Source organism: Pleurodeles waltl, chromosome 12 (genome assembly GCF_031143425.1).
Source record: "Pleurodeles waltl isolate 20211129_DDA chromosome 12, aPleWal1.hap1.20221129, whole genome shotgun sequence".
NCBI lineage: Eukaryota > Metazoa > Chordata > Amphibia > Caudata > Salamandridae > Pleurodeles > Pleurodeles waltl.
The window spans coordinates 433,061,865-433,084,815 of record NC_090451.1 but is presented as its reverse complement, the minus strand read 5'-3'; the positions used below and the strand labels follow the sequence as shown (position 1 = coordinate 433,084,815).

General features: G+C 44.5%; 1 pseudogene; it reads right to left on the bottom strand.

Moving 5' to 3' along the window:
• Positions 1-512: 512 nt before the first annotated feature.
• The window catches only part of LOC138267137 (transcription initiation factor IIA subunit 2 pseudogene), a 63,237-nt pseudogene continuing 40,798 nt past the window's right edge, over positions 513-22,951 (bottom strand).

Sequence of the window (22,951 nt, the reverse complement as noted above, 5' to 3'; positions counted from 1 at the left end):
GAAAAACATTTGTGAAGGCTGCCCAAGAGGCTCAATCTCTGGTCTAAATCTTAGTTCATGGCAGACCCTAAACATTTCTTGTGGAGAATTCACAACTACGCTGCTCTTTGCTTTATAAAAAGTAGGTTTGATGCAATGGATTGATTTCTTGAATAACCGACACGATATCTTGCAGTTTTTTTCCTTCCTCTGATGCTGATTTACGTTGTTTTTGCTTCAGGATTTCAAGTTTCTGTTTTTTTCATCCTTAGTATACGAGGCATTGAAAAACTTCATTTACAATAACGTGACCAATGCAAAACAAAATCAGGTACTCTGCCCTTGTCATATGTGCTTTAAGGCCCAGCGCAGAAATACTTTAAACAGATGTAGGTCTTCAAAAGGAATTGCAATGACATACACAATTAAAATGTACTAATCTCTGCTGCATGCATTTCTGTTGAATTAGTAAACCGTGAACTCATAAAAATATTATTCATGACTTTCCTTTACAAGGTGTGTTCCATCCCTGCTCATTCTGCTGTATTGGAGACAGTATTTTTGCCATCACAGGCTACTATTTCACTTTGTCAACCTTGATGATCTCGATGACTACTCGAAACTCAACATGATTTAGCACAAATGTCCACACGTTATCACAAAATCGGTGTGTGTTTAATGACCCCCTAAAGTTGACTCTGTGCCAGTGCTCTGTTTATCGCCTTCTCAAGCTGGAGAAGAACTTGAAGGGCTTCTGTAGCATTGATCTGCTGGGACTGCATAAATTAATCTAGGATCTCCTGAAGGCTGCTTCCGGTAGAGCTGGTTAGCCATAGTTTAATGGAATATGAATGTGTTGATCATCTGGAGTTATTTGGTTTCTGCCACACAGCAATCTTACATACTCTGTGGGGACGCTCGTTTTGCCACTGCAAGGGACTGCTAGTCGAAGAAGACAACAAGGAGACCAGGGGGCGGGGCCTGACACCTGCTCCAGCCCCATAAAGCGCCGCCAGCGCCCAGCATCACAGGACACTTGTTTTGCCCCTGCAAGGGACTGCTAGGCCCAGAAGACAACAAAGAGACCAGGGGGCGGGGCCTGACACCTGCTCCACTGCTATAAAGCACCGCCGCCCCCGCATCGCAATACGCGACAGGAAGAGGCAGGGCAGGCCCCCCCCCCCCCCCCTTGGCTTTGCAAAAGGAACCCTCTGGTGAGTTCTTAACTCTAACATCCTGTGTTCTCCCTCCTGCCCTTCAGCGTTTTCTGGGGTCTTGATTATTTCCATAAGCAGGATGGGGAAAAGGAAAGCAAGGGGAAACTGCACAGGTCAGGGAAGGATCAGGAAATCACTTAGACACTCGGCCGAGAACTGTACCATGGAACAAATTGATGAACTTATAGAGGAAGTGGAAAGCCTACTAGCCCCAAAGTCTAAAATGCTTGTGAAGAGAGGGGCTGACGTTCCAATGAAGGACATAAAGTCATTCTTCGCCCCCACAAGTAGAGAGTCCCAGGCAAACTCCCCAAGGAGGATCCTTCTAGAGCCCATCACCCCCACAACCTATGTATCTCCCACAGATCACTTGCACTTACATGGGCCTATAGTACCCTCTATTGAGTGCTCCAATCGTTATGCACCACTTGCGCCCCCATTGCCCGACAAAAACGACAACAATAAGAGGAGACATCAAACCAGAAATGCAATTTGGGGGAAGATCCTGTTGGGTCCCAGTTAATCAAACTGAGAGGTGAGATTGTATCCCTAAGAAAGTATGTGATAACCTTGAATAACTCGATTCACGAGAAGCTGGATGGCATAACTGCTATAATTGGGAACATAAGGAAAGCGTCCCAGTACCTGACCTTAAGTGCCTTGAATCACAAACCCAGTTAAGTGGAGCCCACTACATTGGACGGCGTAAGGAAGAGAGACCAAACATGGCACTACTGAGCAACAATGGGAAGGTATGTATAGCCCCCGATGCAGCTAACATATGACCAAGGGATAGTAGTGCATAGGGAGGGGACAGACAAGATGTGCATCACAAACAAGAGTGGTTGAAACCTAGGAACAGAAACACCCCTACGGAATTCCCCCAGGTTCCTAATGGTCCTAGCCGATATGATCTGTACCTGACAAACATCCCAAACCTAACCTATAGATACAAAGAATCCGGTGACTCATTAAAAAATAAAGCAATACATTGGAATAGGGGAAAAAAGAAATGTAGATCAGTCATACGAGAAGATATAGTTCATGCCCAGAGATATTTAGGTGAAGGACTTGGAATGGACTTCATAGGCCTGAAACTAACCAACCAGTCTCTAGTAAAAGGATTACTAGCACTCAAACAAAGACCAAAACCCTGTACCCAGTCCCAAGTCAGCCTCAGCAGGTCAATCCCCTTTCCAGTTGCAAATTCTTGTTGTACTTTATCTTCCCAAAATGCACATAGCTTAGATCAAGCCCTAATGGATGAAATTTCAAACATCGATTGACAAAAGGCCCCCTCCCAAATGGATTGGGAAAGAGCCTGTCGACTAATACAACTGTGCAGTGCTGTGAACCAACTAGCCTTACATCTAGCCGTGTGGAAGCGAAGGATACAGTGCATCGAAAGACAACCAGCGGACGCCAGGTTGGGAGGGATAGGGAAGTAATCACCACCCTCATCAGGGGCCCAAAGAAGAGGTTGGACCTGGGAGGCCATGATGACTTTCAAATAAAAATTCTATCCTGGAACGTCGCAGGATTGAGATCCAAAACAAATAACCCTCAATGGTGTAACTTTCTATCTCAGCACCAAGTCATCCTGCTGCAGGAAACATGGGCACTCTCACCAACCCATAGACCAGGCTATTTGTCTTTTCAGAAGGCTGCTTTTCCATCTCCATCTGGGAGAGCCTCGGGGGGCTAACAATCTGGCTGAAACAAGACTTGTTCCTGAAGGCAAAATAATTCCTTGCCCCACTAGCACCATATTGGCAGTAGAGTTGGGAATTAGGAATCCTAAGGGCTACACTGGCGTAGTGATTGTAAATACCTATATTAGATCTAGGCCACAAAGTGCACAGATTGCTATGCTGAACCTTCTCTCGGATCTTCTGATTCAGCTGCCTGGGGGAACAGGCCTAATTGTAGCAGGGGATTGCAATATGCAATAAGTGCCAAGGATGGCTCTTCTCGATCAGGAATTCAGCATGCAGACCCTTGGGATAGATCAGGCCCAGTTCAGAAAATAACAAAGCAAACTGGGGGAGTGATAGCCTTACTAGAGAACTTATTAAACAATGTGGGGTTAAGGCAAGTAAATGTGACCACCAAGTCGGATACCCCGGCTATGCCTACATACAAAAAAGGAACTTACACGAGCCGCCTTGACTACATTTTTGTTGACGATATCCTTTTGCATTCCCTCAGTGATATGGCAGTTAACCCTAGGGCTGACTGTGACCACCAAGCCCTCTTTGCAGTTTTTACACCCTCCATATTTAGAAGTAGCAACCTGTCCCAATGGGTGATGGGCAATAATGTAATGGGGACTAATGACAACAAAAATGTCAGATGTGCAGCGGTGGAAAATGACAAGAAGATACAGGTTGCAATCTATGACGCAGTCAAAATGGTTTTACTCCCCCTGAAGCATATTGATTTTTCATTATTGGACTTCATCCAATTTCACTGCTCCTTGATGAATCGGTTGAGGCCACTCTTTTTGTTAGTGAGAGAAAGCTGCAGGTAGACCGTTGAGATGGTTCTGTAGTTCCTGCTGCCAGGCCAAATTTCAACTGTTGAGAGCGTTGCAAATAGGGAATCGCCCTGAGATAAAAGCGGCAAGGAAATTATATAAATATATTTTTTTAGATGCCAAAAATGATTGGGAAAAAAATACATGGAACTCCCTGGTTTACGTTCTACAAGAGGGCAATATAAAATTGTTTTGGAAAATGGTGGCTGAGAAGAAAGACCCTCAGAAAGACGAGAATGCTCCAGCGATCCAGCCAGCAAGCTGGGTGGCACACTTTGAGAACCTCTACAGGGTAGGCTCTAACTGCTGTGACACCGAATCTCAGCTAACACACGTAGAGACCTCCACCTCCTTCAACTCACTCCCTAGAAATGTAAGTCTGCAAAGCTTTAGTTTAGCCCACTTCTCCCTGAAAGAAACCTCTCTGGCTCTCCAATCACTGCGTAGAGCGAAGGCGCCAGGCCCAGATGGCATTCCAGACGATCTGTATCTATCACGACCTGGAACTTGGTCGCTGTATTTAAATAGTCTTAGTAATGCCATCTTGAGGGGATGTGACCTCTCCTCTACGTGGCGAGGAGCAACAATAGTCCCCAGCTACAAAAAGTGGGCAAGAGAGTGTCCAGCTAATTACAGGCCTAAGAGCTAAATCGATGTCAGCCAGAAGGTATTCTGCAAGCAGGTCCTGGCTAGACTACATTCCTGGATTAATGACCCCCAGATCCTCTCAAATTTCCAGGCGGGATTTAGGAAAGGAGTTAGTACAATTGACCAGGTCTTTAGATTTAAACTCCTTTGTTGGAAATACCTGAGGCTAAAAAGTGACCACTTGTATGTTGCCTTCATAGATCTAAAGACTGCATTTGATTTGGTCCCACGCGACTTGCTATGGAACGTCTTGGAACTTTACGACCTCAACAGTGAACTGCTGAGGCTGATAAAGTATCTTCATGAGGGAACTTATGCTCGGGTCCGATGGACCCGAGGTGGTGACTTGACAGCTGCCATCCCCATTGATAGAGGGGTTAGACAGGGGTGTGTTCTGGCCCCCACCTTGTTTAGCCTCTACATCAATGGGGCAGTAGAACGGCTGATGCGGTGCAACCATGATGACCCCAAGCTAGCAGGATCACCAGTCCTGAGCCTTATGTTTGCATATGACACTCTGTTGATGTCAAGAACTCCACTGGGTCTCCAAAATGAACTAGATACATTTGCTGTGTTCTGTGAGAAGAGGGGCCTTGAAATCAACGCAGAGAAAATTAAGCTTATGGTACTAAACCCTCATTAGACCTTTAGGGGGAAAATGATCATTGGTGGCCAACCTATAGAGCAGGTTAGCCAATTTGACTACCTAGGGATTAGACTAACAGATGCCCACCAATGGTCGGCACAAATTGAGAAGAGTGTCACTGTCCTCCAACAGCGGTCAGTGGTGATCGGAAGGAAAATCAAAAACTCCTTGGGAGGGCAAATACACCAGCTATCACAGTATATAAGGCCGCCGCAGTGACAGCTGCTACTTATGGCACTGAGCTCTGGGGCCATTGTAGCTCTAAGAAATTGACCCTGGTTGAAAACAGGTTCCTACGGTTTTTGTTGCACCTACCGATGAGCACACCTCTCATTCCTCTTAGATTTGAATTAGCGCTTACTCGGATTCACAATGAAATTGCTTTAAGACCGCTCACTTATTGGGTGCGACTCTGGGCTTCCGCCCACTTGGCTCCTTACCAAGCAGCCATAGCAGAGCTTTTAGCTTTTGATTGCGTGGTGTCAATTCCTTGGTTCAAATATATTAGAGATATGTGTTATCTCATTAGAATGGAGGAAGTGTGGAAAGCTCCTCGCGATTTAACAAAGAAGGTGACACCACGCATAAGGGATATTTCTGGGAGATGGTCCTGATGCAGACCTTGGCCCATTTTGTTTTCTTCTGTCCTAGATATTCGATCCCTAGGAGGAAGTGGATTATTCCCCTGTGCAGACTGCTTGGAATAAGGAATTATAGAGAATCTCTTCGTATATTGAGAAGCGACACAAGTGATAAGGTAGTGTTTGCAGTAGCGAGGTATCTCCAATGTGCTTGGGCAGCAAGATCCAGAGAGTCCATAATTGATTGACTTGGAACCCCGCAGAGAGGTCTGGTTGCCTACTGATCTGTCAAGAACCCATAGACCAATAGGTCATTAATTGTGTGACATTATAGATTGATCTTAACTAGTTTTATCTTTTTAAGATTTAATATATATATATATATATATATATATATGTATTTATTATCTTGTAAATGTTTTAGGGCTCTGGATAGCGTATTAACTGTGTGACATTTTAGATTACTTTTTAAGTTAAGTCTTATTCGTCAAGACAAGCGTTTACATGTATTTATTTATTTTCTTCGAATGCTTTTATGGCTTTTAGCCAAAATAAAGAAATATTACTCTGTAAATTCAGCTTTAGTTCTGTGGTCCGTTGCTCAGCAAAGGAACCACAGAATCCAACATTATACTGCAATGAGTGTGAAATGTATATGTTAGAAATTGGGTCATTGGTTGAGAGGGTGCTGTGAGCATTTCTCAAGCCAAAACCTCAAGCTCTTTCAGGGCGAAACACAATAAGTCACTAAATTAACCTGTGCTTAACCTTTTGGTAGCTTGGCAAAAAGGAGTCAGGCTTACTTTAGAGGCAAAGTGTAAAGTATTTATGCAAACAGTAATAAAGTGAAAACATAACACAAGAAATATCTCACACCAATTCAGAAAAATAGAGGAAAACGGAATAAATTATATTACAGAAATTGAATTAATAGAACCAGAGATGTGCAGTTTTAAATATTAAAGTGAAAATAGTGCTTAAAAGCAAAAAAGAGCCAATTGTGGTTATCTGGTTGCGCTGGACCAGGACAAAGTTACAAGTTTAGGCCTACCATGAAGGAGTGTGGGCTGAATTCAGGGACCAATTTAGACCTGTTGAACAAAGTGTGTGATGCCGCGCTGTACTGCGGCATCCCTTCTGCGCACCTCGGTCGGGCCGCCGCTCCGAGTATCAGAGCGCCGGCATTGCCGCGGCCCACGTTTCTGCCTGTCTTTTTTCACGGCGTGGCCTGGTAAACATATTTCGTGCTCCCGGTTGCGCCGCTCTTCCAGCCTGCCTACCTGATACACTTTCCGTTCCTTACCTGTTGGGAACCCTATTCTTTCTTCCTTTTTTCTTGTTCTTGTTTTCCACCTTTACTTCTTTTTTTGTACTGGTGTCCATTTTGTCTTCTTCTTGATGTTCCTTTTTCCCAGCATGCCTTCTTCCTTTTCCTTTTTTACTACTACTTTTTTCCTATTCTTTCCTATGTGGCTTTCCCAATCCAAGATGGTGTCGCTCTTTCTTCCTGTTTGTCACTTCCTGTCTTCTGGTATATAAGCCTTTCAGTTCTGATCTTCTTTGCCTTGCATTGCATTGTGAGGCAACCAGGGAAGGACCACAGGGCGATGTCGTAGAAACTGCACAAGCCATGCTGCAGACAGTCCAACAACAATCTCAAGAATTACAGCAATTGTGGGCTGAGTATACCGCACTAAAACAAGTCTTGTCTTCCTGGCCCATGGATGTACCACCCTTGACCACTCCAACACCTCGATATTCTGGGGATGCGCATAAGATAAAATAATTTTTGAAAGCCATAACGGTCTTCTTTGCCTTCCGCCTGATACAATTTTCCTCTGATAAGGCCAAGGTGAGTTATCTAAGCAATGCCTTGTCTGGCCCCGCACTAGCTTGGGCGACTCCCTTGGTATCCGCAGAAGATCCTGTCCTGAATAATTACCCTGCTCTTTTGAAACTCTTCAAGCAGATGTTCGAACGACCTGAATTGGAAGCAGCTGCGGAGGAGGCCTTATGTGATATACAGAAAGGCAATCAGGACGTTTTACAATATATAATTCCCTTCAAACAGTTGGCAGCTGAAACCACTTGGGTGGAACGCACCTTTGTAACCTTGTTCCGTCGAGGACTTTGGGAAGAAATCAAGGATGAATTGGTACATTCCATTCCAACTTGATCTTTGAAAGAACTAATGGACCAAGCAATGAACATAGAATATAGATTACGAGAACGCAAGATGAAAAGAAGAAGAACTCGAGTACCATATCAGTCTGGAACACAGCGTACCATAAGCCGGCAATCTGACGAAGTCCATTCTGAAGCATCTCAATCCACTGTGGAAGAACCCATGCAGATTGATCCTGTCTGTGGTCCTCTGTCTGATTCTGAAAAGGAGGATAGAAGGCAAAAGGGTCTTTGCCTTTATTGTGGCAAGGCTGGTCATCTGATTCATAGTTGCCCTGTCCGTCCTTCCAGACCTTTGGTAAACGCCAACTCCCGCCCCCTGTGAGGAGGAACGGGACAGGAGGAGCTGAAGTATTGTCAATATGTTCCTCCAGAGGAAATATGTCCACCTTGTTTATCTTATCGGTTACATTACAATGTTCACAAAGCCAGGAAGAACAGCTCTTTGCTCTTGTGGACTGTGGAGCCAGTGGTATCTATTTGGACGGGACTTGGGCCAAGGATAAAGGTATTCCATGTGTTCCAAAGGAAACGCCAGAGCGAGTACACACTGTAGATGCCTCCCCTTTAACCTCAAGGCCTGTGGTGGAGTCTACTCCTACTCCCTGTTTGCATTTTGGGAGACACCAAGAACATATGTTTTTGATCTCATATCCTCGCTTAACCACACAATGATTCTAGGAATACCTTGGTTAACCAGGCAGAACCCATATGTCAATTGGGAAATGAGAACAATGTCCTTGACATCTCATTTTTGTCAACAAAAGTTTTATGCTACCTACTAGTATTGGTCTCCCAAAGGGTTCTCTCATTCTCCCAAGCATTCTGATATCGCTATTAATACGATTCAGGGAGTACCTAATTGTTATCAGGAATACTCTGACGTCTTTCAGAAGCCTTGCAACCCCATCTTACCTCCTCATCGTATCTATGACTGCGCCATTCCATTAGTTCCCGATGAAGTGGTTCTATTTGGTTGGATGTATTCCTTGACTGACCAAGAAAAAAAGGCACTCAAAGAATACTTAGATGACAACTTAAAGAATGGGTTAATTGTTCCTTCTTCATCTCCTGTGGGGCTTCTCTTTTCTTCGTTCCTAAGAAGACAAAAGATTTGCGTCCCTGTGTGGATTTTTGCAGACTTAATAAGATAACAATCAAAGATCGTTATCCCTTACCATTAATAAAGGATATATTAGACGCCATCAAAGGAGCAAAGATGTTCACTAAATTAGATCTAAGAGGTGCCTATCATCTTTAGCGTATCAAGGAAGGAGATGAATGGAAAACAGCTTTCCATACTCCATTTGGTCACTATGAATATCGAGTCATGCCCTTTGGCTTAACCAATGCACCTTCTGTTTTACAACGATTCATGGATTCTGCGTTTTCTGACTTATTGAATCAAGGTGTGGTGATCTAGCTGGATGATATCCTAATATATTCCTGTAACACTGAACAACATACTGAACTTATATTGCAGGTTCTGGAAAGACTCAAACAGAATCAGTTATATTGTAAACAAGAGAAGTGTGAATTCAACAAGACTGAAGTAATGTATCTAGGGTTCTGCATCAATCAGACGGGAATAGCCATGGACCCAGACAAAGTATGAGCCATCCTAGACTGGCCCTCCCCCTCTTCTGTAAAAGAAACTCAGTGTTTCCTTGGGCTTTCGAAGTTCTATCGACAATTTATTCAGGACTTTGCCCATCAACAAAGTTATTTCACCCATACTATTGAAAAAGAAAATCTGCACAAGGGATTTGTACGGACCGATAGTGCAGAACGGGCCTTTCAAAATCTAAAGAGGTCCTTCACTCAAGCACCTATTTTGCGACATGCTGATACTACTAAGAGATTCATAGTAGTGACTGATGCTTCGGAGAGAGCCATAGGGGCGGATTTACTTCAAAGACAAGATGACGATGGATTGGAACATCCTATATTCTATCTCTCTCACATACCGACAGAAGCAGAACGCAATTACTCAGTATTAGAACGAGAATTACTTGCTCTCAAGGTAGCATGTAAAGAATGGAGACACTTCTTAATGGGCACTAGAGAACCTTTTGAAGCCAGGACTGACCATCGTAATTTACAATGTCTCCGAAGCTTCCAATGCCTTAAAAGCCGTCAAGCAAGATGGGTTTTCTTTTTTAGTCAATATGAGTTTGTGATAACCTATATTCCCAGGTCCCAGAATTTCATAGCAGATGCATTATCCCGTCGATATCCTGAAAGCGGCAATACCTCCTCTCCAAACATCATTGAGTCCAGTTGAATCATCGGGGTTACTCAATCTTTTCTGGATTGCCTTAAATCTGAATACCAGTTGCTTCCACTTGAAGAGTGGAATAAATTGACACCTGTCTTACAAAAGGAACACGATTACTTTTATCATCAAGACACCCTTTTCTTACCTACTAAAAAGGTACAAACCGAGGATTTACAGATGTGTCATGATTCTCCTATACCTGTGCATCGTGGAGTCAAGAAGACCCAGGAGCTGCTTCAACGTTTCTTTTGGTGGCCTTCCCTTACGAACGATACTGAAACCTATGTATCAGCATGTCCTGTATGCGCCCAAACCAAGATACCCCACCAAATCAGCAGGTTTATTGATGCCCTTACCTGTTCCTTCAGCCCCATGGTGCACCCTTTCCAGGGATTTCATATGTTCCCTCCCGTCTTCTTCTGGTTACCATGTCAGTTACCATGTAACTGTTGATTCCTTTACCAAAATGGTGCATTTCACAGCCATAATGAAATTACCCATAGCCCCTGAAATGAGTCGTATATTCATGCAAGATATTTTTCACCTCACTGCACTTCTACAAGAGCTTATTTCTGATAGAGGTCCACAATATGTGTCACGATTTTGGAGAGCCTTTGGTGCTTTATTAAACATAGATGTGTCCTTGTCATCAGGGTTTCATCCACAATCCAATGGTTACACTGAACGTGTGAATCAAGAACTTCAACAATGCTTTTGATGCTACTGTAATGCCACTCAAAGTAACTGGTCAGACTTTCTTGCTCTTGCTGAATTTTCTTCTAACAATACTGTACATAGTGCAACTGGAGCAACACCTTTCTATTGCACCTATGGTTTCCATCCTAGGGCCTGTTCCACTATTCCTCCTAAAACTTTGTCTGTTCCTGCAGTCACTTCATTTGCACGACGAATCTGCCATATCTAGAGCCTAATCCATACCACTCTTTTGGCTTCTAAACAAGCAATTTAAAAGAAGGCGGATCGTCAACATCAGGAGGCACCTTCATATCAAGGAAGACCCAAAGTATGGATTTCATCCAGATTTCTGCCCTCATGTTTCTCTCAAAACAAATTCAAACCTTGCTTTTCTGGGCCCTTTCGGTTACTTGAAGTATTGAATCCTGTTGCTGTTAGGCTAAAGTTGTCTCATACTTGGAGAGTTCATCCTGTTTTTCATGTGTCCCAATTAAAGCCCTTCATTCCTGATCTGTACAACCGACGTTTTCAACGACCTCCTCTCCTCTCTGTGGATGGCCATCCTGAATATGATGTGCAAGAGATCTGTGATTCTCGATTTGTTCGGAATAGACTGCAGTTTTTGATCCACTGGAAGGGTTATACTCTCAGTGACTGCTCTTGGGAGGATGCCTCATCAGTCCATGCACCCCGTTTGATTTGCCTCTTTTATTCTCGTTTTCCTGACAAACCTGGGGCCATGGGGAGGGGTCCTACTGTGATGCTGCACTCTACCGCGGTGTCCCTTCTGCGCACCACAGTCGGCTCACCGCTCCGAGTATCGGAGCGCCGGCATTGCTGTGGCCAGCGTTTCTGCCTGTCTTTTTTCATAGTGCGGCCGATTAAGCACATTTCATGTTCCCGGTCGCACCGCTCTTCCAGCCTACCTACCTGATACACTTCCCCTTCCTTACCTGGTGGGAACCCTATTCTTTCTTTCTTTTTTCTTCTTCTTGTTTTCCACCTTTACTTCTTTTTTTGTTCTGGTGTCCATGTTGTCTTCTTCTTGGTGTTCCTTTTTCCCAGCATGCCTTCTTCCTTTTTTCTTTTATACTACTACTTTTTTCCTATTCTTTCCTATGTGGCTTTCCCAATCCAAGATGGTGTTGCTCTTTCTTCCTGTTTGTCACTTCCTGCCTCATGGTATATAAGCCTTTCAGTTCTGATCTTCTTTGCGTTGCAAACACTTCCTCTTGGTAGTGATCCTCGCTCCTGTTTGTTGCTTTTTCTCCAGTTCCTGTTGCTCTGAGTGAGATTTTTTCCAATTTTTTCCTTTTTTCACTCTTGTTTTTTCCTCTTTTTTAGGAGTTCCTGTGTTGAGGTTTTTCCCACATTTTTTTTTTCCTCTGGGACTCCTTCTGTGGGGTACGGTCTGCATAGGTGTTTCCTGTCAATCAGCACCGTGGCTACTAGATAGGGTCACCCTTATCTTGGTCAGTCCAGAACCAGCAGAAGACTGGATGCTCTTTTAAATTCTTCATCCAAAGGTGAGAAGCATCATGCAGATCGTGACAAAGTACCTTAAATCCTGGTTGTGGAACATTGCAAGTTTCTGCGTTGAGGATATGTCATGCAACGGCATTTCTCAGAAGCTGCAGACTGCAATCGAGGCCTGCATTAGAGATACATCCTGCAGCAGCGGGTCTGATTAAGTCATAATCAGGGCTTGTAATGCAAGGTGCTCATCGGAGGTGCATCGTGCAGCGGTGGGTTAGATGAAACCACCAGTGGGGCTTGAGATGCAAGATCCTGCATTGTTGCTGAGAACCCACTTCCAAGGGTGCAGGACTGGGGTGGAACCACTTGGGGGCAAGATTCACACCAGACAGGCAGACAGAGACCAGGTACTGGGTTCAATGTGGTCAGAGCCTTTTCTCTCCTGACCTCTCTGACCAGAAGGCATTTTCGAAATTTTGACTTAAAATCTGACTTACCATTAAAGAGAGTTTTAAATTACAATTCTTAAGACACCAAACTCAACATTTCTACCTGTTCCCAATTGAAAGTTATCATGTATTAAATGTAAGGCCTTTCCTTTCCTGTCATGTCTCGTAGAGCATTTCTGTAGCCCGATCATAAAGCGATCGGGCTGCAGAAATGCCCACTAGGCAAAAGGGATTTTGTTTATTGTTTTTTTTTTCTATTTATGTATAAGGGGAGCAGCCCCATTGGCAAGGGCCGCTCCCCAGGGGGGCAATTTATTATTTTATTATTAGGCCTTTTCTGGCCCCCCTGGGGACAGAAAGGGCCTATTTTAATTCAGCCAATCTGCCCTCAGTAGGGGGGCAGAGCCCACTAGACACCAGGGATCTTTTTTTTTTTTTTTTTTTACATGTGCGGAGTGACCGCTTAGGCAAGGGTCGCTCCCCTGAGGGCAAATTGGTTTTAGGCCATTTCTGCCCTCCTTGGGGGCATATCAGCCTATTTTTCTTAGACCAATCTGCCCCCCAGGGAGTCAGAAACCACTAGGCACCAGGTATTTCTTTTTTTATAGACAGGGAGTGACCCCTTAGGCAAGAGTCACTCCCATGGGGGGCAATTTTATTTTAGGCCAGTTCTGCCCACCTTGGGGGCAGATCGGCCTATTTCTTTTAGGCCGATCTGCTCCCAGGGTGGCAGAAACAACTTAGGCACCAGGGATTGGTGTGTGTGTGTGTGGTTTGTTGGGGGGGGGGGCAGCCCCTTGAGCAAGGGTTGCTCCCCGTGGGGGCACAATACTGTTGGCCATTTCTGCCCCCCTTGGGGGCAGATCGGTCTATTTTTGTAAGGCTCATCTGCCCCCAAGGGAGACAGAAAGCCCACCTCAGCCCAGGGAAGATTTTGTTTAAAAAAAAAAAAAGAGGTTGGGGACACGGCATACCTCCACCCCAAAAAATGGGGACAGAGTTGTTCTGCCTACTGATAGGCAGATGGGACAATTACCCCCGATCCACTACCCGGGGGGGGGGGCAGAAAGCCTACTAGATACCAGGGAATTAAAAAAATAAAAATACTGGGGTGGTGGCTACCAACCAGAATGGGCATGGTTATGCCCCCACCCCAACTGAAGAGGGTAACAGTCTTTCAGATCTCCCCCTGCACACTAAAACATCTATCCTACGGCAAACAAGAGGACATTTGATTATTTTGAGTTTTGGTTTTATATTTGGGGCATGAGAGCTTGTCTAGCTCTCAAAACCGTCCCACTTGGAATGGTGAAGGCTGCACTATATGAACTTTGAGCGCAGCCATTTAGAAAAATCTACGCAACCTAGACACATCTGAAAACTAACCATCTGGGTGAGTCCAGGGTGGGGTGCTTCACATGAACCCTGCACCATTTTCTTACTCTCAGTGCCCTGCAAACCTCCAACTTTGCTTTAAATCACACCTTTTCCACATTTTTGTGATGGAGCCTTCCAGAATCTGCAGGAAACCACAACATTTCCACCACCCAGAATTGTCACATCTATACTGATAAAAATTCTGCCCCACTTGTCATCCTAAACACTTTTTTTTTTTAAAACTGCTGTTTTGAACCCACTTTGGTTCCCCCTCATTTTCGACATGTTTTTGGCTCTTCCCTATCATAGGCACTTGACCCACCTACACAAGTGAGGTATCATTTTTATCAGGAGACTGAGGGGAACATTGGTTGGTAGGAATTTGTGCCGGTGCTGTGATCCCACACAGAAATGTGGGAAAATTGTGATTTTTTTGCTAAATTTCTGGATAAGAAAACATTGGGGGATCACACCTCTCTGGACTCCCTCAGGTGTCTAGTTTTCTGAAATGTATGGGTTTGGTAGGTTTCCTAGATGGCTGCTGAGCCCAGGACCAAAAACACAGGTTCCCCTCCCACAAAAACAGGTAGTTTTGATTTTGATAATTTTGCTGTGTCCACATAGTGTTTTGGGGCATTTTCTGTCATGGGCACTAGGCCTACCCACACAAGTGAGCTACCATTTTTATCGGGAGACATGGGGGAATGCTGGGTGGAAGGAAATTTGTGGCTCCTCTCTGATTCCAAAATTTTCTATTACCGAAATATGAGGCAAAATTGTTTTTTTGCCATATTTTAAGGGCAACAGAACCTGGTGCGAACCCCACAAGTCACCCCATCCTGGATTTCCCTAGGTGTCTAGTTTTGAAAAATGCACAGGCTTGGTAGGTTTCCCTAGGTGCCGGCTGAGATATAGGCCAAAATCCACAGCTAGGCACTTTACAAAAAATAGGTCAGTTTTCCTTGGGAAAATGTGATGTGTCCACGCTGTGTTTTGGGGCATTTCCTGTTGCGGCACTAGTCCTACCCACACAAGTGAGGTGCCATTTTTATCGGGAGACATGGAGGAATGCTGGGTAGAAGGAAATGTGTGGCTCCTCTCAGATTCCAGAACTCTCCATCACCGAAATATGAGGACAAAGTGGGGGAGGGGGGTTGGACAAATTTTGAGGTTTGCAAACGTTTCTGGGTAACAGAACCTGGTGATCGCCCCACAAGTCACCCCATCCTGGGTTTCTCTAGGTGTCTAGTTTTGAAAAATGCGCCGGTTTGCTATATTTCCCTAGGTGCCGGTTGAGCTAGAGGCCAGAATCCACAGCTAGGCACTTTCTAAAAAACACAGCAGATTTCAATGTAAAAATGTGATGTGTCCATGTTGCATTTCCTGTTGCGGGCATTAGGCCTACCCACACAGGTGAGGTACCATTTTTATCGGGAGACTTGGGTGAACGCAGACTAGAACAACAAGTTTTTTTGTCCCCTGTCTTTCTCTACATTTTTTCCTTCCAAATGCAAGCCAGTGTGTAAGAAAAACATCTACTTGAGAAATGCCTTGTAATTCACTTGCTAGTATGGGGACCCCAGAATTCAGCGATGTGCAAATAACCACTACTTCTCAACACCTTATCTTGTGCCCATTTTGGAAATACAAAGGTTTCCTTGATACCTATTTTTCACTCTTTATATTTCACCAAATGAATTGCTGTATACCCGTATGCAATGAAAACCCATTGCAAGATGCAGCTCCTTTATTGGGTCTGGGTACCTCAAGTTCTTGATAAACCTACAAGCCCTATACGTCCCCGCAACCAGAAGAGTCCAACAGACATAATGGTATATTGCTTTAAAAAATCTGCCATGGCTGGAAAAAGTTATAGAAGAAACGTGGACAGAAAAGGCTCTTTTTTCACTTCAATTTCAATATTTTGTTATTTTAGCTGTTACTGTCTGTAGGAAAACTTTGAAGGATCTACACAAATGACCCCTTTGCTGAATTCAGAGTTTTATCTACTTTTCAGAAATGTTTAGCTGTTCAGGATCCACTATTGGTTTTACACCCATTTCTGTCACTAACTGGAAGAAGGCTGAAAGCACAAAAATAGTAAAATCGGGGTATGGCCCAGTAAACTGCCAATATTGTGTTGAAAAATTGTGTTTTCTGATTGAAGTCTGCCTGTTCCTGAAAGCTGAGAACATTGTGATTTTAGCACTGCAAACTATTTGTTGATGCCAATTTCAGGGAAAAAAAACACAAGCTCTCTTCTGCAGCAGTTATTTCCAATTATTTTTAAAACTACATTTTCGCAGTATTTTGGCTAATTTCTTGGTCTCTTTCTGGGGCACCAACAAACTCTGGGTACCTCTAGAATCCCTAGGATGTTGATAAAGGGATCCAAATTTGGCATGGGTAGCTTATGTGGACAAAAAGTTATGAGGGCCTAAGCGCGAACTGCCCCAAATAGCCAGTAAAAGGCCTGGCAACTGAGGGGGAAAAGGCCTGGCAGTGATGGGGTTAAATTCGCCTGTATAATATATAAAAAACTTTGTTTGTAAACTCCAATTTAGTTGACATAGAAACTGACCCACTCAGGTCGGCCCTGCTACCCTAGAACTCAGAAAACCTCTTTCTTGATACCAAAATCTTCATGAAAAAGAACAATGAAAAATATAATCCTGGGAAATAGCACTCCATCTCATGGTCCCCCAAACCAGAACTAATCCCTATACCGAGCTTGACAACGCAAGCATGGACAGCAGAAGCACAATCTTCCCTAACACAAAGAATACGTGCAGGTGGCAGAAGGCGTGGGATGTGTGCAGTGATGAGCAAGATAGAGGGCTTATATCTCTGAGCTCCCACTGCCTTCTGGTCCGCGGCCGCCATCCACATTCATTAGTACTGTACAGCTGCTTCCTGGTAGCCAGGAGGGCAAGTGAACAGTGTATCTCCAGGGCTCTGTGTAAAAGACTCCTAGCTGAATGAGATTCTATGAAGAAGCATGATTAGGGAAACTGCAGCCTAGTAAAGACAGCCACCTGAACATAGATGGGCTACAGTCCTAGAAGGAAGCCGCAAAACTCCAGCAATGGAATAGAACAGCACAAAGCCCCCAACCCAAGAAGAGCACTGAGGATGGAGCTGGTGCTGGCTGTGCTAAAATGAGAGGACTATATGGTAAATGTGAACGCTGGCCCTGCCGGTGTCATAAGAGCTAGATAAACAAAGAAGGGAGGTAGGGCCTATGGATGAGTCCCAGTTCACAAGATGCTGGTGCCAATACAGTAACAGCATGGGGACAACAACATTTCACCTTCCTCCATGAACTGCCCTGATCCCATGTAAAAAGGGGCAGCCTCTATAACAGTGTCCGTGTGCAGATGTGCATGCACAAAAAGTGCTTGTTGCTTACAGCTACACCGAGAAGAAATTTACTCCAGTCTGGGATATCATTGAAATAAGGACACAAATTGACAACCTTTAGAGGCCACTTGGGCCTGCTTTGACACCTAGGCCCCAACAACTCCTAACTGGCTCCTGTTGTTGAGAAATGCCAAATGAGCTCATCTGATGGGCATACCATTCAAGGCAGAAAGGGAATTCCTCACCTTTAAGCAAACATTGGCAACAGACTGCCAGGAAGTAGGATTAAAGAATTTAGAAAGGTGCTTTGGACAGTCAGACAGATCCCCCCACGACCCTTGGTCTTTAGTGGGAAGAAAACAATTACACAATTGCACACAAGGCACACAAGGCCATCTCTAAGGGGCCCTAAAACATAAAACCTATAGTGTCACGCCTCCACTGACGCCAAGAATACTGCATAGTTCCCATAACAGGCAACAAGCATTGGCAAAGCCTATAGGTCTCGCCTATACAAGAGCTATTGGCATTGCCAATATGTTTTAGCCATGTAGCACACTAGCTTGGTAGCTGGTCAGCATTGCTAAAAGTTAGTGGCGGAAAGGAGAGTTGCATGGAGTAGAGTGTCATAAAGTAGAATGTCGTGAAGTAAAGTGGGGTTTTATGGAGTGGCATAGAGAGTTGTGGAGTGGCATGGGGTGGTGTAAAATAGAGATAGAGTGGAGTGAAGTTGAGTAGCATAGAGTAGAGTGGTGATGCATTGTGTTGAAGAGTGTCATGGAGGGATTAGAGTGTCATAGGGAGGAAGGGAGAGCAGGTGGGGTAGAGTGTAGTAGAGTGTCAGAGTGGAGTACATCATTAAAGAATGGAGTGGCATAGAGTGGTGTGGAGCAAAGTGGAGTGGCATAGAGGGTGTGGCATAGACTGGAGTAGAGTGTTGTGGTGTAGAGCGGAGAGGTTTGTCATAGAGTGGAGTAGAGTGGAATGGCATAGAGTGGCATAGTGTGGATTGGCATAGAGTGTCAGTGAATGGCATTGAGTGGAGTGGCATAGAATGCAGTACTGGAGTGGAGTGGGGGTGGAGTAGAGATGAGTATTGTGTCATAGAATAGAGTGGAGTAAAGTGGCACGGAGTGGCATAGAGGGAGTTGCACAGAGTGGAGTAGATTGTCGTAGTGTGGAGTGGCATAGAGTGGAATAGTGTAGAAGAGTGGAATGGCATGGACTGGTGTGGAGTGGCATAGGCTGTTAGAGTGAAGTGTGTAGAATGGAGTACTGGAGTGGTGAGAAGTGGAGGAGTGCAGTAGAGTTGAGTATTGTGTCATAGAATAGAGTGGAGTAAAGTGTCATAGAGTGGGTTGCGTAGAGTGTCATAGAGTGGAGTAATGTCATAGAGTGGCATAGAGTTGAGTACACTATTATAAAGTGGAGAGTCATAGAGGGGAGTAGTGTGGAGTAGGGTTTAATGGAATAGAGCATCATAGAATAGAGTGTTGCAGAGTGGAGTAAAGTGGCATACAGTGAAGTAGCATAAAGCACAGTGGTGCAGAGTAGATTGGCATAGAGTTCAGTAGCTTAAAGTGCATTGTTTTAGTGTAAAGTTGTATAGAGTGTATTGGTGTAGAGTGCAATTGCATAGAGTGGAGTGGCACAAGGTGGAGTAGAGTGGTGTAAAGTGCAGCAGCGTAGTGCTGTGGCATAGTCTAGATTGTTTCAGAGTAGAGTGAAGTGGTACAGGGTAAAGTGGAATGGTGCAGGATAGAGTTCAAAGGTGTAGAGTAGAGTCACACAGATTGCATTGGGGTAGCTGCATAGAGTGTAGTGGCATGGAGTGCAGTGGTGCAGAGTAGATTGGAGTGTGTAGAGTGTAGTGGCATAGAGTGCATTGGCACAGAGATGAGTAGTGCAGAGTAGAGTGCAGTGGTGCAGAGTAGCATAGAGTTCAGTGGTGGAGAGTACAGTCTTGCAGAGTAGAGTGTCTTAGAGTGCAATGGTGTAGAGTGCATTGGCGTAGATTGCTTTAGACCCCTGTGCCATAAAGGAACAGCGGTGCAGAATAGAATACAGTGGCATGGAGTGCAATGGTGTAGAGTGGAGAAGCATGCAGTAGCGTAGAGTTCAGTGGTGTAGAGTGAAATCCTGCAGAGTAGTGTCTTATTGTGCAGTGGTGTAGAGTGCATTGGAGATGACTGTAGTGGCATAGAGTAGTGTGTTGCACAGTAAAGTACTGTAGAGAGCAGAGGCATGGAGTATAATGGTGCTGAGTAGAATAGTGTGATGAACATTGCAGTGGCATAGAGGGTTGCAGAGTAAAGTATAGTGCATTAAGTGCAGTGATGCAGAGTAGTTGGCGTAGAGTACAGTGGTGTAGAGTGCACTGGTTTTGAGTAAAGTGGTATAGACCATGTTAGGTAAAGTGCAGTGCTTTAGAGTAGAATGGAGTAGAGCACACTGGTGTAGAGTAGAGTAGTATAGAATGGTGCAGCATATTGTAGCAGTTGCGTAGACTGGAGTGCTGCAGGGTAGAGTGGAGTGATATAGAAAAAGTGGTGTAGAATGCACTGGTGTAGAGTGGAATGGTGCAGAGTGTAGTGGAGTGGCCTAGACTGGAACGGTGTAGAGTGCTGTGACATAGAGTGCAGTGGTGCACAGTAGATAAGTGAGGCATAAAGTGGTGTAGAGTGGTGCAGAGTAGAGTGGCACAGAGTTCAGTGGCAGAGAGTGCAGTGTTGCAGAGTAGAGTGTAGTAGAGTGTGATGGCGTAGAGTAGAGTGGCTTAGAGTGCAGTGGCACAGAATGTGGTGGTGTGTGATATGGTGGTGCTGAGTAAAGTGGCATTGAGAGTAGTGGCATAGAGTACAGTGGTGCAGAGTAGAATAGAGGGACATAGATTTCAGTGACTTAGAGTGCAGTGGCTTAGAGTGAAGTGGCATAGAGTGCAATAGTGTAAATTGCAATGGCATAGAGTGTTGCTGAGTAGTATATAGTGGCGTACAGTGGCATAGAGTATATTGGTTTTGTGTGCAGTGGTGTAGAGTGCAGTGGCATGGAGAGGTGTAGCACAGAGTGGATAAGTGCAGAGTGAACTACAGTAGAGTAGAGTGCAGTGGCATAGAGTAGATTGTTTCAGAGTAGAGTAAAGCAGTGTAGAATGTAGTAGCATAGATTACAGTGCAGTATCATAGAGTGCAGAGTAGGTAAGAGTGGCTTAGAGTGGATTGACGAAGAGTATATGGGAAATAAATGGAGCAGTGCGGAGTGGAGTGGTGCAGGGTAGAGTGCAGTTGCGTACAGTGGAGTGATGCAGAATAGAGTGGTATAGAATGTAGTGGCATAGAGTGCTTTGGCATAGAGTGGTGCAGTGTAGGCTGCAGTGGCATAGAGTGCAGTGTCATAGAGTGGAGTAAAGTTTAATGGTAGAAAGTGCCCTGTTGCAGAGTAGACTGTCAAAGAGTGCAGTGGTGTATATTAGATTGGCGTAGAGTACATTGGCACAGAGTGTAATGGTGTAGAGTAGAGTGGTGAAGAGAGCAGTGGCGTAGAGTACATTGGGGCACAGTAGTATAGAATGCAGTGGTGTAGAGTAAAATGGTGTTGAGGTCAGTACAACAGAGTGTATTGCTTTTGAGTAAAATGATGTAGAATGCATTGGCATAGAGTGCAGTGGTTAGAGTAGAGTGCACTGGCATAGAGTAGAGTGGAACAGTGGAGTGGTGCAATGTAGTTTGCAGTGGTGTAGAGTGGAGTGAAGCTGAGTAGTTTGTTGTAGAGTAGAGTGAAGTGGTGTATAGTGGAATGGTGCATGGTAGAATGGAGTGGTGCATGGTAGAGTGCATGACATATAGTACAGTGGTGTAGAGTGCAGTTGTGCAGAGTAAATTTGAGTGGCATAGTGCAGATGGCATAGAGTGCACTGGCCTAGAGTGAAGTGATACAGAGTAGAGTACATTACCATAGAGTGCAGTGGCATAGAGTGCATGGTTACAGAGTGGCGGCATAGAGTGTAGTGGCATAGAAGAGGGGCATAGAGTGGAGTAGTGTAGAATTTAGTACTAGAGGGTGCAGGGGTGCATAGTACAGTAAAGTGGGGTACAGTGCATTGATGCAGAGTGGTGTAGAGTTGAGAGGTGTAGACTGAAGTGCCATGGAGTGGAATGGTTTAGAGTGCAGTGATGCCATGTGGAGTGGCAAGGAGTGGAGTGGGTTAGTAGTGCAGAGTAAAGAGCAGTGGTGTGGAGTGGTGCAAAGTAGTGTGGAGTGGGGTAAAGTTGAGTAAGCATGGTGTGGTAGCACACTGCCATTATAGACAACACATCTTGAATTGTAATGACCATTACATTTGTACAGACATAAAAGTATGCAGCATACAAAGTATAATGTGTGGAAGTGTAATCACCTAGTGTATTGATTTGTTTTGATGGTTTAAAAATATCTTTCCACCGCACTTCAGAATTACCCCCCCCCTAGCCAGCATGATTGTCACATAGATCCTCTCACTTTGAAGTCAGAGAAAGAAAGGTAAACACCAAGCTCCCTTGAAGGCTGAGCCTCACAATTGGCCTCTGTCTTTGAATGTACAACAAATGTGACAAGAGAAGAACTAAAGTTAAAGGCCTGTTTATGGAAGAGGAGCACTCAGAAGGATACTGTAAATAAGGTTTGGGCAACGGTATGGACAAATTGGAGCTGGGCAGCCTGAAACAAATAAAGCCAGCAAATAGAAAGCCAGAAAATGTAACAAACTACAAAGCCAATGGTAAGCAACTGGCATAATACATTCATAGGTCAGCTTTCTGAATGTCCCGAAGATGTCTTTAGCAACACAGCTGTCTGGTAGGCTGTGAATTTGAAGCATGACATCCATTGAATAAACAACATAAATATGCACATGCAAACCTATCTTAAACAGCATATGAGGCACCTTCGCACTAAGAGACTGTTAGATGTTTTAGAATGAGGTTCCAAGGTGGAGGCATTTCTCCATCTGGCCCTTTCATTGAGGGGTCTCTGAGGAGAAGGGATTGTCCCTCTCTCGATAAGTCTCCTAAATTCCACTTCCTGACAAGTGTCACACTTCTACACTTTTACAGGCAGGACATTTACTACGATAGCCAGAGTGTCTAGATCGATGCCCACCACGTGGGAAGGTTTCTCAGAAAGGTTGCCAGAATCAAGCACCCTACTAGACCTACCACTGTTGATTCAGAGGGATTGACCCTTCTACACTTTATACAAGCCATCATGTGGAGAGGCAAGAGTTATAGATCAACTCTAATGGGCCTGAGACTGTAGAGCACTGCTAATGGATGCCAGCTGGAATAGGTTAATGTCATACGTTCAAATGATGTAAAAAATCCCCAATTCTGCCTCATATATTTTAAATACCTCCATTGTATAGATTAACTCCTGTCATGCTGCAAAATACAACCAGCTATGTCTACATGGAACTCTGATGAAGCTGACTTACTTCATATGATAGATTGTGTAGGATAGTTACATTATTGTGCAAAAAAATGTACACCCT